The sequence below is a fragment of the Culex pipiens genome, chromosome 2, assembly GCF_016801865.2.
Source record: "Culex pipiens pallens isolate TS chromosome 2, TS_CPP_V2, whole genome shotgun sequence".
NCBI classification, from domain to species: Eukaryota; Metazoa; Arthropoda; class Insecta; order Diptera; family Culicidae; genus Culex; species Culex pipiens.
Window position 1 is genome coordinate 169,792,241 of NC_068938.1, and position 14,954 is coordinate 169,807,194.

Genomic DNA, 14,954 nt, shown 5'->3' on the forward strand with positions numbered 1-14,954 from the left:
CTCTGAAGCCGACCAGGGAGTCTGCGTTTTTCCTCACGGAAATACGCAAGACTTTAAACAACCTGGCGGCTCAGTCCTTCAGCATCACGGTGGTATGGGTCCGCGCTCATTGCTCGATTCCGGGTAATGAAAAAGCGGACTTGCTCGCCAAGAAGGGTGCTGAGAGTGGAGACATTTTTGAAAGGCCAATTAGCCTACAAGAATGCTACGGTTTTCCGAGGCAGCGTGCGCTTCTGGATTGGCAAAATCAATGGGACGACGACACCAAAGGACGTTGGATGTATTCCATACGACCTAAGGTGCAAAGAAAAGCCTGGTTCAAGGGAATGGACTTGACGCGTGGATTCATCAGAACGATGTCCCGCCTTATGTCGAACCATTACTCGTCCAAGGCTCATCTTTACCGTATCAACATGAGTGATACGAACTTATGCGACTGTGGGCAGGGTTATCAGGACATCGACCATCTCGTATGGGCGTGTCCAGATCACCATGTTCACAGAATTAAGTTGAAAGATACCCTCAGGGCCCGAGGAAGACCACCAGAAATTCCGATGCGAGACGTGTTATCTCAACTAGACCTTGATGTTCTCTATCCGATCTATCAGTTCCTCTTAGATTCCAAAATATCTATTTAGTTTTTCTTCCAGTTAGTTTTCCTTTAGTTAGTTTTCCTTCTGTTAGTATAACTCGCCTTCGCACAAAGCCGTCGTTTCTGGATGCACCGGAAGCAAAGCAAGAACGCCCCAGCAGCTGGACACCGAGTTGCGGCTGAGGACAAAACGCAAAGGCCAGCAGAGCCAACCAAGACCCCTACACAATCCCCCTTCCCTTCCCACGCCTTGTCTTTAACATCAATCCCTTCCCTACTAACCCCGAGTAGGCCGCGGGTAATCGGCTCCCCTCCCACTAACATTTACACACAAGATCCTCTGTAATTATTAAGTCAAATGTAATTACAAAAGCCGACTCGGTCCTAACCAGGTCCCAGTACCGAAAAGGACCTAATAAAAATAATTTTATGAAAAAAAAAAAAAGTAAAATAGCGATGATTTCTGATAACAACGTGATGAAAATCAAAAATGATTACAACATTTTGATTAAAAATTAAGTTTTTTATAACGTTTCGTTTAAACATATAACATGATTAAAAAAATTGTTAAACATAGCATCATTTCCACATTTATTTCCACGAAAACAGCATGATTCGAAAAAAAAGTTCTCCGATTGAGCTCAAAATTTTTATGGGGATTCCATGGCCAATTTTTTTTTGTTTGGCCATTAGGGTGACCTACGCCGTGTTATGGTGGTCCGAAAAATGGCAATTTTTGTCGATTTTCGCAAAAACCACATTTTTCAAAAAATCATATCGTAAGAAGTTTTAAAAATCTAGCTTAACTTTTGAAAGGTCGTATGAAAACTTAAAATGCTGCTTTGTTGGTTTCGGGACCAAAGAGCCTATGTCTGAAAATATGTTTACCTGATTCCTCGGAAAAGTTTACATAACATATCAAAAAATGGTGAAGTTATGATTTCAATATTCTGAGATACGATTTTTTGAAAATAAAAACAAGGTTTTTCGACGTGCCGCGCGCAAACACGGGAAAATGACGGCAAAAAGGACTTTTTTCACGAAAACTGTGATACCTTGAAAATTTCAAAAGAGCACTTTAATTTTTCATTTAACCTTTTCAAGTGTTAGGCTAGATATTTGAAATTTTTAACTATTTTTCCTTAAAAGCCTATCTAATACCCTTTCGTTTGCGCTCTACACAGCTAAAATCGGTTGAAATGGTGCGGAGTTATGATTTTTTTTTTGAAAAAATTTGGTTTTTGCAAAAAATGACTGAAATTGCCATTTTTCGGACCATCTTAACACGGCGTGGTCACCCTAATGGCCAAACAAAAACAAAAATACGGGTTTAATTATTTCGGCCAAGGAACCCCCAGAAAATTTTTAAGCTCGACTGGAGAATTTTTCATTGAATCATGCTGTTTTCGTGTCTAAAATTATCAATACCAAATGTTACAAAAAATTTTATAATTGGAAGTGTGCCTAATTTTTTTTTCCACGAAAGCAGACAAAATAGTTTTTCCCTGTTTTACTGTTTGTACTTTTGGTGAATTAAGAATGTGTATCGTTTTGAAGAGATATCAGCAAATGACTATGATTTTTAAATTTCTATACACGGAGAAAAAAGAGTTCCCAAAATCGTGAACAAGCGTTCATGAAAACGAGAACCTCGAACAAAGTGTTCAAATCCCATGGTACGATTTTGAAAAACGTACCATGAAATTTGAACACTTTGCTCGTGGTTCCCATTTTCATGAACTCTTGTTCACGATTTTGGGAACTCTTTTTTCTCCGTGTAGTCTCCGTAGAATTAGGAGAGCTGAACCGTATTGATTAAATTTTAATTTTCAGTTGTTTTGTAAATTTTGCGTCAGTGAGTTATAATTTGTATCTTGAACTATTGCTAATTTTAAAGCAACTTTGTAGAACACAATTACAGTATTTGTTCGGTAACTGGGCGTTGTATAATTGGGCTGTTTTCAAATGCACGTTCGAAAACTGTTCAAACGTCAAACAACCAAAACAAACTGAGATGACCGAGGCTTGATGGATCCAAAAACCACGTTCATAGACAGAAAAAAAACTTTTTTCCAGCCTTTTATTAAATTATAAGGGTAATTCTCCGCCAACTCACACAGCAGTTTCCCCGACCCCTCTTCGATTTGCGTTGTCCTAAGGGGTAACTTTTGTCCCTGATCACGAATCCGAGGTCCGTTTTTTGATATCTCGTGACGGAAGGGCGGTACGACCCCTTTCGTTTTTGAACATGCGAAAAAAGACATGTATTTCAATAACTTGCAGCCTGAAACGGTGATGGGATAGAAATTTGATGTCAAAGGGTCTTTTATGTAAAATTAGACGCCCGATTTGATGGCGTACTCAGAATTCCGAAAAAAACGTATTTTTCATCGAAAAAAACACAAAAAAAGTTTTAAAAACTCTGCCATTTTCCGTCACTCGACTGTATTTTTTTTTTTGGAATATGTCATTTTATGGGAAATTTAATGTTCTTTTTGAATCTACATTGACCCAGAAGGGTCATTTTTTCATTCAGAACAAAAATTTTCATTTTAAAATTTCGTGTTTTTTCTTACATTGCAGGGTTATTTTTCAGAGTGTAACAATGTTCTACAAAGTTGTAGAGCAGACAATTACAAAATTTTTGGATATATAAACATAAGAGGTTTGCTTGTAAACATCACGAGTTATCGCTATTTCACAAAAAAAAGTTTTGAAAAAGTTACTTTTTGGGATTCTTTTTGGGATTCTGGGACGACCAACTTTTTCATTTTTTTCGTAAAATCGCGATAACTCGTGATGGTTATTGTCTGTTCTACAAATTTGTAGAAAATTATCAAACTCTAAAAAATAACCCTGTAAAGTTAGAAAAAACACAAACTTTCAAAATTTAAAAAAAAAATCTGGATGATAAAATGACCCTTCTGGGTCAATGCAGATTCGAAAAGGACATTGAATTTTCCTTAAAATGACATGTTCCAAATTTTTTTACAGTTGAGTAACGGAAAATGGCAGAGTTTTTTAAAACTTTTTTAGTGTTTTTTTTTTCGATTAAAAATATGTTTTTTCGGAATTCTGAGTACGCTATCAAATCAGGCGTCTAATTTTACATAAAAGTACCTTTGACACCACATATCTATCTCATCACCGTTTCGGGCTGCAAAGTATTGTAAAACACCTCTTTTTTCGCATGCACAAAAATGAAAGGGGTCGTACCGCCCCTCCGTCACGAGATATCCAAAAACGGACCTCGGATTCGTGATCAGGTACAAAAGTTACCCCTTGGACAAAGTTTCACGCAAATCGAAGAGGGGTCGGGCAACTTTTCCCGATTTCGTGTGAGTTGGTAGAGAATTACCCATAAGTTATTTTTAAAAGAAAAACAAAAAGTGATTTCATAATTCATCAGTGTGATGCATAACAAAGTGTTCAACAACTGCCATTTGACCCTACGTAGCTGTTGCAGCTTTTGTTGCACAAATGCATCATCGTCGCAGGCCAGCCAGCGGGAGCTTCTCTATGGCGATGCCAGGAAATGCGCGACGTGCGAGAAAATAAAGAATCCGATTCCAGCATGCAACCGAATCGGGGGGGACGAGAGTCGCGCGCATGCGGCAGACGGGAGTCAAAGTTCAATGATTCATTAGAGTCAGTCACTCTCGGTGTATGGATGCGTTGCATTGTTGTTGGTGCCTGGTTTAGTCAGCGCTAGTGATGCGATGCGTTTTTGTGTTTAGTTTAGAGAAGTGCCGCCCGTGACGACAAGCAGGGGAGGAGGAGGATCGTCGGTTTTGCGCATGGGTTGCGACCCCGGCGTGAATCGGACGCGGACGTTGTTTGTTCGGGACTTGCTCGGGACCATATGGTGCGAATGATTGATTTCAGTGCTGTTGAGTTAGATTTGGTTTGAATTAGTTGTAGAACAGTTTTAGGCAATTGAATATTCTTGTCCGATTTCATTGAATGCACAATCAGTTAACGTGAGACATCGCTCGAGATCAGAGGTTATCAGACCCAAAACCATTACCTCATACGATCGCACTTCCCAGTTTCGAGCAGGAAATGAAAAACACCTTCTTTCATCGCGCGATCGATCGCAATAGCGTAACGTACCTTCAGAAAACAAACCCAACTCTTGAATGGTATTGCTTAGAGAGAGGAGGTTGCACGCCTTTCTTTGCGCTAAAAAAAGTTGAAAATTAAATAGCGGGCTCAGGAACCACAACAAAAAGCGAAAAAATTGAAAGAAGCCAATCTCCCTCCAGTTTGTACCGCCGAAATCGAGAAGATCTTGTGGCCTCTCTATACCTCCTTTCGCGATAGGTGAGAAAGTATGATCGTGGTGGGTGGGAGCGGGAGGACAAGTGGGGTGAGGTGGGCAATTATTGACCTATGCTGGGCTGTGTGTTGGGGGCCAAACATATCGTTATTTTGCCTTACCTTTTACCCAGAAGTAAGTAACTCACGTGGGTAACACAACAACAAAAAACGCGGTGCCCTAGGTGCGTAAGATTTTATATAAGTCCGTGGCGAAATGGTCTGGTGCACCGCTGGCGAAAGGGAAAAACCAAGTTGGAAAGAGCAATTCAATTTTTCGGAAAATTGGGGAAGTGCCCATTTAGGGTCACGGTGGTACAGGTGAGCGAGCCGTTGCCGAGTAATTGATGTTTTTTAAAGGTGAAAATAAGAGCTCTGCCTCCTTTTTGCAGAGTAATTAGAAAACATCGAATCGAGTGAGGTCCGTTTGGGGTCCGTCCACACCACTACAAGATGGGTATCAAATTTTGCACCGTCGGAATGCACATCTCGGGACCGCGTCTCGTTTGAGGAGGATACTTTATCTTTTGTAAGCCTTTTAGAAAGGAATGCATCGCATCAAACAAACGGAACGGAACGGATTGGACCGTTCGCTGGCGTGAAAAATGGAACCAACAAGTCTCGCGCCGGCCCGACTGGTTCTTCGGGTCGTCGTAAGGAACACACGGTCGGAAGCTTTTACCTGGAATGCCACAACGATAAATCTTTTTTTCTTCTCCCATCTTGTCTTACATGGGTTAGGAGGGAGACGATTGCAGTGGATAGCAGGTTAAATGATTTTTGTAGCAATTGGTTTTGTAGTTTTTCTATGCATTGAACTATGCTTTTTTAAATATTTTAAATTGTATCAAAATTATAATTTAATTCGTTATAAAACTATGAACATTAAATAAATTTATCTATTTACTAAATAAACCACCCAAAAGAAGATGTGAAATAAAATATTGAACAGATGATTTTTAGTCAATTGACAAAAGAACGATTTCGAAAACATTTTTGAAGTACAAAAGTTCGAGAATAAAAATAATATAAATAAAAAAATTATTAATAATATAATATTTAAAATAATTTATATAATACATATAATCAAAATTATAGTTTATTATTGTATTAAGATAACAAAAATAATTGAAAAAAACGTAGAATTTTAATGAAAAAAAGTATAAATGGAGAGGAATTGTAATGTTGATAAATGAAAAGAATGTTATTTTTTTTAAACGGAGAAAGTTCAAACCTTTAGAATAATAAATTAAAAATCAATAAAAAAAAACAAAATTATTGGGAAAGTTTAAGATGTTTGAGCGAGCTTTCTGAAAAGTTAAATTTATTGAGCAATTCTCTACGAAATCGGTCTTTTTTCTTAAATTTTAATTTTTGTATTTTTTAATCCGACTGAAACTTTTTTGGTGCCTTCGGTATGCTCAAAGAAGCCATTTTGCATCAGTAGTTTGTCCATATAATTTTCCATACAAACTTGGCAGCTGGCCATACAAAAATGATATGTGAAAATTCAAAAATCTGTATCTTTTGAAGGAATTTTTTGATCGATTTGGTGTCTTCGGCAAAGTTGAATGTATGGATATGGACTACACTGAAAAAAAATGATACACGGTAAAAAAATTTTTGGTGATTTTTTATTTAACTTTTTGTCACTAAAACTTGATTTGCAAAAAAACACTATTTTTAATTTTTTTTATTTTTTGATATGTTTTAGAGGACATAAAATGCCAACTTTTCAGAAATTTCCAGGTTGTGCAAAAAATCTTTGAGCGAGTTATGAATTTTTAAATCAATACTATTTTTTTCAAAAAATCGAAAAATTTGTCGCAAAAATTTTTCAACTTCATTTTTCGATGTAAAATCAAATTTGCAATCAAAAAGTACTTTAGTGAAATTTTGATAAAGTGCACCGTTTTCAAGTTAAATCAATTTTTAGGTGACTTTTTTGAAAATAGTCGCAGTTTTTCATTTTTAAAAATTAGTGCACATGTTTGCACACTTTTGAAAAAAATATTTTTGAAAAGCTGAGAAAATTCTCTATATTTTGCTTCTTCGGTTTTTGTTGATACGACCTTTAGTTGCTGAGATATTGCCATGCAAAGGTTTAAAAACAGGAAAATTGATGTTTTCTAAGTCTCACCCAAGCAGCCCACCATTTTTGAATGTCGATATCTGGAGTTTTTTTTGAAAAGGACCAATAAGCTATTGTCTTTCATATGTTTATTGGTCCTTTTCAAAAAAAACTCGAGATATCTCAGCAACTAATGATCCAATTTTCAATGTTAATATATGAAACATATGTGAAATTTTCCGATCTTTTCGAAAACAATATTTTCAAAATTTTCAAATCAAGACTAACATTTTAAAAGGGCGTAATATTGAATTTTTGGCCCTTTTGAAATGTTAGTCTTGATTTGAAAATTTTGAAAATATTTTTTTCGAAAACATTGGAAAATTTCACAAATGTTTCATATATTAACATTGAAAATCGGACCATTAGTTGCTGAGATATCCCGCATAAAGTTTTACTATAAACCAACAGTAGATTTTATGGTTATCACACGATAAATTCTATGGTTATTTTTACCATGATTCTACAGTAGCCTTTATGTTTTTTCACCATAGAACATATCTTATTTTGGGAAATTACTATAAAAAAGGGGTATTGTTAGGCACAGTCACCATAAAAATTTCGACTTTTCCCCATACAAAAAAAAACCAAAAACTATATATTCTACCGTATTTTCATTGATGCCTTTTCCGTCCAAAAAATTACCCTTACCATAGAAAACATCATACATTTATAATAAAAACAGTAACCATTACAATGGTTTGCACAGTAGATTCACAGTTCTTCATGGATTTTTCCATACTAAATAGTACGGTTTAAACTATATTCGTACATTGAAATAAATAATAACTACAGTATGATTCATTGTATTTTCATTGTATTTATTTTTTTTCTCCACTAAATTGTACTGTAAAACATATATTTATACATTGAAATTAATGGTCAATATGGTAAGTTTTATTGTATTTTTATCGTTTTCTTTAATTTCACTTAATTTAGCACTTTTTTTCCGTGTCGTTTTCTTTTGTTATTCCGCTTCAATCCACACTGTTTGAAATTATTCGGAATGTCCGTAGCCGGTGCCGGATCAACTGCTTCGTAATTGGGATAGACATTCGCGTAATCTAGAAGCACAATCCTTAGTGAAATTAGCCCCTGTAGAAGAAAAAAACACTGAATTAGACATAAGGAAAATTTACATATGTTTGGCATGTTAAGGATCCGGTTCATTTTCTATTAAATTAGCTGTTCTTAAATTCTGAAATTTAGAAATTCTTAAATTCCTAAATTCCTTAATTCCTAAATTCCCAAATTCCCAAATTCCTAAATTCCAAAATTCCTAATTTCCTAAATTCCTAATTTCCTAAATTCCTAAATTCCTAACTTCATAATTTCCTAATTTCCTTAACTCCTATATACTTAAATTCCTAATTCCCTAATTCCCTAAATTCCTAAATTCCAGAATTCCTATATTCCTGAATTCCCAAATTCACAAATCCCTTAATTCCTAAATTCCTAAATCATGAAATTTTGAAATTCTTAAATTCCTAAATTCCTAAATTCCTAAATTCCTTAATTCCCAAATTCCTAAATTCCAAAATTCCTAATTTCTTAAATTCCTAAATTCCTAACTTCATAATTTCCTAATTTCCTTAACTCCTATATTCTTAAATTCCTAATTCCCTAAATTCATAAATTCCTTAATTCCAGAATTCCTAAAATCCTATATTCCTGAATTCCCAAATTCACAATCCCTAAATTCCAAATTTTCTAAATTCCTGAATTTTTAAATTCCTTTATTCCTAAATTCCTAATTTCATAAGTTCATAATTTAATAATTTCCTATATACCTGAATTCCTAAGGAATTAAGGAATCTAAATTCCAAAATTGAAAAAAAAACCTAAAAAATTCTAATTTCCTAGATTCTTAAATTCCATAATATCTCAATTCCTAAACTACTAAATTCCTAAATTCTTAACTTCATAATTCCATAAATTCCTATAATCCTAAATTCCTTAAATTCCTAAATTCTTACATTTCTAAATTCCTGAATTCCTAAATTCCCAAATTCCCAAATTCCCAAATTCCCAAATTCCTAAGTTCCAAAATTTCCAAAATCCAAAATTCTTAAATTGCTTAATTACAAAATTGCAAAATTCCAAAATTGCAAAATTGCAAAATTCCAAAATTGCAAAATTCCAAAATTCCAAAATTCCTTAATTCTAAAATTCAAAAATTCCAATACTCCAAAATTCCATAATTCCTAAATTCTTAAATTTCTAAATTTCTAAATTCCAAATTCAAAAATTCCAATACTCCAAAATTCCATAATTCCTAAATTCTTAAATTTCTAAATTTCTAAATTTCTAAATTTCTAAATTTCTAAATTTCTAAATATCTAAGTATCTAAATTTCAAAATTTCTTAATTTCTAAATTTCTAAATTTCTAAATTTCTAAATTTCTAAATTTCTAAATTTCTAAATTTCTAAATTTCTAAATTTCTAAATTTCTAAATTTCTAAATTTCTAAATTTCTAAATTTCTAAATTTCTAAATTTCTAAATTTCTAAATTTCTAAATTTCTAAATTTCTAAATTTCTAAATTTCTAAATTTCTAAATTTCTAAATTTCTAAATTTCTAAATTTCTAAATTTCTAAATTTCTAAATTTCTAAATTTCTAAATTTCTAAATTTCTAAATTTCTAAATTTCTAAATTTCTAAATTTCTAAATTTCTAAATTTCTAAATTTCTAAATTTCTAAATTTCTAAATTTCTAAATTTCTAAATTTCTAAATTTCTAAATTTCTAAATTTCTAAATTTCTAAATTTCTAAATTTCTAAATTTCTAAATTTCTAAATTTCTAAATTTCTAAATTTCTAAATTTCTAAATTTCTAAATTTCTAAATTTCTAAATTTCTAAATTTCTAAATTTCTAAATTTCTAAATTTCTAAATTTCTAAATTTCTAAATTTCTAAATTTCTAAATTTCTAAATTTCTAAATTTCTAAATTTCTAAATTTCTAAATTTCTAAATTTCTAAATTTCTAAATTTCTAAATTTCTAAATTTCTAAATTTCTAAATTTCTAAATTTCTAAATTTCTAAATTTCTAAATTTCTAAATTTCTAAATTTCTAAATTTCTAAATTTCTAAATTTCTAAATTTCTAAATTTCTAAATTTCTAAATTTCTAAATTTCTAAATTTCTAAATTTCTAAATTTCTAAATTTCTAAATTTCTAAATTTCTAAATTTCTTAATTTCAAAATTTTTAAATTTCTTAATTTCAAAATTTTTAAATTCCTAAATTCCTAAAATCCTAAATTGCTAAAATCCTAAAAATCAATCAGAATTTTAGCAAAAAAAAATATAAAAAAATACTAAAAACATTCCATTTTTTCGTACTCGATTATCCGATAACTCGACTATTTCGGTTTATTTTGATTAATATCGAAAAATCAATCATCCGAAGGTTCAGATTACCGAAGAAGGAAAAATTCTACTTTTATTTTGGACTGAAATTTTAGTTCACTCATACAAAATAAGTTGATTCGATCTGTTGGTTACAGTTTTCCATTTTAGGTTACACAATTTTGTAATTTTAAAATTTTAGAATTTTTTTAAACTCAAATTTTCTGATTTTCTAAATTTAAATTATTTGAAATAAATTGTAGAATTCTTAAACATTTGAATCCTAGAAAATCTCTTTAAAAAAATATGATTTTTCTCTATGGTTTCCAATATTCTGAACAATAAGCAAAATCCTGCTTTTTGATTTTCGTCCTTTCAAGATTCAGCGTTTTGAGATTCGGTTTGATGAGCAGCTCTGGATTATCAATATTTTTACATTAAATACAACTTTATTTGTAATTTTCAGTTGCATTGAAATGTGCAAATCCAAATTATGTATTTGATTCACTAATCAAAACAAATTGCACCGCGTGAAACGCTACATTCCGTTTCTGTTACTTTTCAGCTGCGTACCGCAAAAAAAAAATCGTGACCTTCTCCTTGACGTTTGAAAGTTTTCCGAGCTGCGCAGCCCCAACACAGAACTCACCTAACGATTTTCGCCTCCAGGCGAGACGAGCTCACCATCCGGAACAAACACGGCCGAAAGTGACCGCAGCAGGCGCCGGGTCCTCTCCCAATCGAACGCATCCGTTGGGTTGTGTCCCGTTAGCGAACCCGGTGGGAGAAGTCCCTGTGAAAAGAGAAACAAACAGTTTGTTTAGATCAAATGTTGCTGCAGTAGGCCACGAAAGATATCTGCTGCTGCTACGGAGATTTCGCACCGTGGCTCTCCCCTCCCACAACAAATCAGAGGAAAGTTTTCCAAGCAAAATTCCACCACAGCTGAAATACTCACCCAAAATGGTTGACAATTTCAAATTTGCTTTTCCGGATCGGTGACTCGGCAGATTTTTTCTGCCGGAAACGTGTGGAAGAAGTCCCTGTAAAGTAGAAAAAAACAAACACTGTGATAAAGCAATCTGCCCAAGCAGGCAATAGATAGTGCCGCTGCTGTTTTGTTTGGAATTCCCCTCCACCCTCACGAAACTCTAAATACTCACCCAAAGTTCCGCCATCCCGGAGCCGCTCCAATTCGAACTTCGAACATCCGTCCACCAACACTAGGATCGCGTTCGGCAACTTGATTGCCAATCGCCGGATGTTGCCAATTGGCTTAAACGACCGCCTCAACGCGAAAAATCCGGGTTTCCCCTAAAACTTCAGCAAACACCGTCAACACGAACATGATCGGACACGCGCGAGTAAAAAAAGTGACAGCTCGCTCGAACCATGGTGCGTTCGTTTCAGGAGCGTCGCACGGGTTCAGTGTAACTTGGTGTAACGGTGCGTTCGTTGCATGAGCGTCGGCTGAACAGGTTCAGTGTAAAGTTGGGTTTGTTAATTGATATTGGAATGTTTAAATGTTTAAATGTTTAAATGTTTAAATGTTTAAATGTTTAAATGTTTAAATGTTTAAATGTTTAAATGTTTAAATGTTTAAATGTTTAAATGTTTAAATGTTTAAATGTTTAAATGTTTAAATGTTTAAATGTTTAAATGTTTAAATGTTTAAATGTTTAAATGTTTAAATGTTTAAATGTTTAAATGTTTAAATGTTTAAATGTTTAAATGTTTAAATGTTTAAATGTTTAAATGTTTAAATGTTTAAATGTTTAAATGTTTAAATGTTTAAATGTTTAAATGTTTCAATGTTTAAATGTTTAAATGTTTCAATGTTTAAATGTTTAAATGTTTAAATGTTTAAATGTTTAAATGTTTAAATGTTTAAATGTTTAAATGTTTAAATGTTTAAATGTTTAAATGTTTAAATGTTTAAATGTTTAAATGTTTAAATGTTTAAATGTTTAAATGTTTAAATGTTTAAATGTTTAAATGTTTAAATGTTTAAATGTTTAAATGTTTAAATGTTTAAATGTTTAAATGTTTAAATGTTTAAATGTTTAAATGTTTAAATGTTTAAATGTTTAAATGTTTAAATGTTTAAATGTTTAAATGTTTAAATGTTTAAATGTTTAAATGTTTAAATGTTTAAATGTTTAAATGTTTAAATGTTTAAATGTTTAAATGTTTAAATGTTTAAATGTTTAAATGTTTAAATGTTTAAATGTTTAAATGTTTAAATGTTTAAATGTTTAAATGTTTAAATGTTTAAATGTTTAAATGTTTAAATGTTTAAATGTTTAAATGTTTAAATGTTTAAATGTTTAAATGTTTAAATGTTTAAATGTTTAAATGTTTAAATGTTTAAATGTTTAAATGTTTAAATGTTTAAATGTTTAAATGTTTAAATGTTTAAATGTTTAAATGTTTAAATGTTTAAATGTTTAAATGTTTAAATGTTTAAATGTTTAAATGTTTAAATGTTTAAATGTTCAAATGTTTAAATGTTTAAATGTTCAAATGTTTGAATATTTTAATATTTTAATATTTTAATATTTTATTATTTTAATATTTTAATATTTTAATATTTTAATATTTTAATATTTTAATATTTTAATATTTTAATATTTTAATATTTTAATATTTTAATATTTTAATATTTTAATATTTTAATATTTTAATATTTTAATATTTTAATATTTTAATATTTTAATATTTTAATATTTTTTTATTTTAATATTTTAATATTTTATAATTTTATTATTTTAATATTTTAATATTTTAATATTTTATTATTTTAATATTTTAATATTTTAATATTTTAATATTTAAATATTTAAATATTTAAATATTTAAATATTTAAATATTTTATTATTTTAATATTTTAATATTTATTTTTTTTGTGTAGAAACAGTTAAATATGTAAAATTTCTAGTATTTTAATGTCTTAATGCTTAAGTTTTTTAATAATTTGATTTGATTTGAGCTTTTCACAAAATCGTTTGTAAAGTTTTGTATTTAAAATATAACTCGATTTCAAATACTTTTGTTACATGATTCAAATTATTTAAAAAAAATCGTTAAAAAAAAGTTAACACTACGCAACTATAACATTACAATAAAACTTACTGTAACAAAAAATTGGAAAAAAATGCATTATGAGATTTCCAATAACAAAACCATAATATTTGCTGTATTCATGAAATGTACAGTAGTTTTATTGTTTCAATTTATAACATTTCCAATAACAAAACCATGAAATTGACTGTAACCATGAAATCTACGATAGCTTTATCGTCATTCCAATGAAGTTCAAAAAAATCAACCATAAACTAACCATAGATATTATAATATCTATTGTAACTGCATGGTTTTAACAATGCATATCATCATATAATTTTATTCGGGTATCGACATTAGAAAATGATGTGTTGTTTGGGTGGGACTTAGAAAACATCAATTTTCCTGTTTTTAAACCTTTGCATGGCAATATCTCAGCAACTAAGCGTCGTATCAACAAAGTTCAAAAATGCAAAATATAGAGAATTTTCTCAGCTTTTCAAAAATATTTTTTTCAAAAGTGGGCAAACATGTGCACTAATTTAAAAAAATGAAAAACTGCGACTATTTTGAAAAAAGTTACATAAAAATGGATTTAACTTGAAAACGGTGCACTTTATCAAAATTTCACTAAAGTACTTTTTGATTGCAAATTTGATTTTACATCGAAAAATGAAGTTGAAAAATTTTTGCGACCAATTTTTCGATTTTTTGAAAAAATCAGTATTGATTCAAAAATTCATAACTCGGTCAATGATTTTTTGCACAACCTGGAAATTTCTGAAAAGTTGGCATTTTATGTCCTCTGAAACATATCAAAAAATAAAAAAAAATTAAAAATAGTGTTTTTTTGCAAATCAAGTTTTAGTGACAAAAAGTTAAATAAAAAATCACCAAAATTTTTTTTACCGTGTATCATTTTTTTCAGTGTAGTCCATATCCATACCTACAACTTTGCCGAAGACACCAAATCGATCAAAAAATTCCTTCAAAAGATACAGATTTTTGAATTTTCACATATCATTTTTGTATGGCCAGCTGCCAAATTTGTATGGAAAATTATATGGACAAACTAATGATGCAAAATGGCTTCTTTAGGCATACCGAAGGCACCAAAAAAGTTTCAGTAGGATTAAAAAATACAAAAAAAATCGAATGACCGAAATCCTAGAGAACTGCTCTATTATCATAGATAACTTTTTTTCAATGTTTAGTTTTTTGAAGATGAAGAAAAAATAAATACTTGATTCACAGTTAATTAAAATCATTTGAAAAACTCACCTCACAAAAAAATACTATCTTAAAATTACAAAAAATGAAAAACATTTTGTTAATTAAAAAAGTATTGTTGAAAAGAAACTGTAATACTATTGAACAAAAAAAAAGGTAAATATAAATAAGGAATAAATCAAGAGTTTTTTTTTTAATTCAGAAGAGTTTTTTTAAAATACGGAAATCAAAAGATAATAAGGCCGTTACAAATATTTTTCAAAGTTAAT

General features: G+C 30.6%; 1 long non-coding RNA gene across 1 annotated transcript; it reads right to left on the bottom strand.

The window, feature by feature from the left end:
* Positions 1-7,850: 7,850 nt before the first annotated feature.
* On the bottom strand, positions 7,851-11,837 carry LOC120427337 (uncharacterized). The gene is made up of 4 exons (XR_005606856.2): positions 11,555-11,837; positions 11,350-11,434; positions 11,041-11,184; positions 7,851-8,135 (listed from the first exon to the last, which is right to left on the bottom strand). It is a non-coding gene; the product is annotated as an uncharacterized LOC120427337 (long non-coding RNA).
* Positions 11,838-14,954: the final 3,117 nt, after the last annotated feature.